This window comes from Urocitellus parryii, chromosome 14 (genome assembly GCF_045843805.1).
Source record: "Urocitellus parryii isolate mUroPar1 chromosome 14, mUroPar1.hap1, whole genome shotgun sequence".
NCBI lineage: Eukaryota > Metazoa > Chordata > Mammalia > Rodentia > Sciuridae > Urocitellus > Urocitellus parryii.
In genome coordinates this window covers 57,968,905-57,971,020 of record NC_135544.1, presented here as the reverse complement: position 1 = coordinate 57,971,020, position 2,116 = coordinate 57,968,905, and the positions used below count along the sequence as shown (strand labels likewise).

Here is a 2,116-nt window from a genome sequence, read left to right as displayed (position 1 = left end):
TCTAGGAAATAGGGATGTGTCATACAAATGGATTCACATTAAAAAAATGATGTTTCCACAAGTTTATTCATTCATTTTTGCAGTATTTCTAAAGCACAAGAATGGAAACCTCCTAAATGACAACCCACAAGGAGAGTTAAAGAAAGTGTGGTACGTGCATACAGTGGTAATTGAGGAAGCTGTGAAGAAGAATAAGAATGCTCCAAAAAACAGCGTCAAGTTAAAAGATAGAAAACAGGTGCATAGCCACATGTACAGCATGCTAAGTGTTGTAGTAAGTGTTGTCTGTGCCAAAAAGAAAGGGAAGCTGGGCATGGTGGTGTATGCCTGAATCCCAGCAGCTCAGGAGGCTGAGGAAGGAGGATTGAGAGTTCAAAGCCAGCCTCAGCAACTTAGGGAGGCCCTAAGCAAGCACCTCAGTGAAACCTTGTCTCTAAAAATAAAATATAAAAATGGGCCAGGATGTGGCTCAGTGGCTAGGCGAGCACCTCTGGATTCAGTACCCTGAAAAAAAGAAAGAAAAGGAAATCACATGCCTCTGGAAGGACACACAGAAGAAACGGATAAGGAAGGCTGTGGGGGAGGAAGGCAACCAGGCAGCTGTGGGCATGAAGAGGAGCCAGACTTTCCACTGAGTCCCCATTCTTTTGTATTTAAACCAACTGAAAATATTAGCTATTTAACATTTTAAATTAAAAACTTGGTAGGTCAATGTTTATAACAGCATTAGGCACAAAGCAAAAAGACTCCACCCAAATGTTCACCTACAGATGAGTGAATAACAAAATGTGGGCTGGGGATGTGACTCCGTGGTACAGCGCTTGCCTGGCATGCATGAGGCACTGCGTTCAGTGTCCATCACCATAAAAAGTCAATTTAAGAATGTGGTAGGTACATATAATGAAATAGAACTGAGCCAGTTCTACAACACAAGCTACAACACACACGGACCTTGGCGACATGGTGCCAAGTGAAAGTAGCAGCCACAGGAGGACAGATACCAGATAATTCCACTCATGTGAGGTACCTAGAGTCCAAGTCACACAGACAGAACCTAGAGCAGTGGTTACCAGGTGCTGGGCATTGGGGCGAGTGGGGAGTTGGTGCTCGGTGGACGTGGAGTTTCCCTTGAGGACAGGGAGAAAGTTCTGGGGAAGGATGGTGTTGATGTTTGCACAACAGCAGGAATGGAGTTAAGGCCCATGAACTGCATGCCTAACAGTGATTAAAATATCAATTTTATGCATATTTTACAACAGTAACAGACTTTTTTTATCTTGGCAGTCCATCCTAAAATCCTTTGAATTGTACTTTTTAAATGTATGAATCATATCTCAATAAAGCCAGTAAAGAAAAACTGGGAGGTGCTGGAGTTGTGGCTCAGTGGTAGAGTGCTTGCCTAGCACTTGTGAGGCCCTGGGTTCAATCCTCAGCACCACATAAAAATATATAAATAAAATAAAGGTATTGTGTCCATCTACAGCTAAAAAATTTTTTAAAAGGAAAAACTGGGGAAGATTTAAATGCATTTGCTTCTGATCAATTCTACATGCAAGTAACACTAATCAAAGATGGTGTCCACACAACCTAGAATATTCCATGTTGTGCCCTCACATGGTGAAGGTAGCTCTTCCCATAAGGATACAAATCCTGTTGGATCAGAGCCCCACACTTATCCTCTATGAACTCATTTCATTTTCCTTCCTAAAGGCTTTATCTCCAATACATTCCCATGGAGGGTTAGAACTTGAACATATGAACTTTGAGAGGACACAATTCAGTCCATAGCTTACTGTTAAGAGAATGAAAAGATAAGCCAAAGGGGGCTGGTGATATAGCTCAGTTGGTAGAGTGCTTGCCTCACATACACAAGGCCCTGGGTTCAATCCCCAGCACCACCACCAAAAAAAGATAACCCAAAACCGGGAGAAAGTGTTTTCAATCTCAAGACTGATAAAGGATGTACAACATACCAATCTCTCAATACTCAAAAACCTGGAAACAAACACCTCAATAAATACCAGAGCAAAATATGTGAAAAGATAGTTCACCGAAGAATATATATGGACAGAAAATAAAACTGTGAAAAGATACTCAATATCATTTATCATTTGGA

At 41.4% G+C, this 2,116-nt stretch overlaps 1 non-coding gene across 1 annotated transcript; it reads left to right on the top strand.

Annotated features, from left to right (window-relative positions):
- Positions 1-1,828: 1,828 nt before the first annotated feature.
- Positions 1,829-1,901, top strand: Trnav-cac (transfer RNA valine (anticodon CAC)). Its single transcript has one exon. It is a non-coding gene; the product is annotated as a tRNA-Val (tRNA).
- Positions 1,902-2,116: the final 215 nt, after the last annotated feature.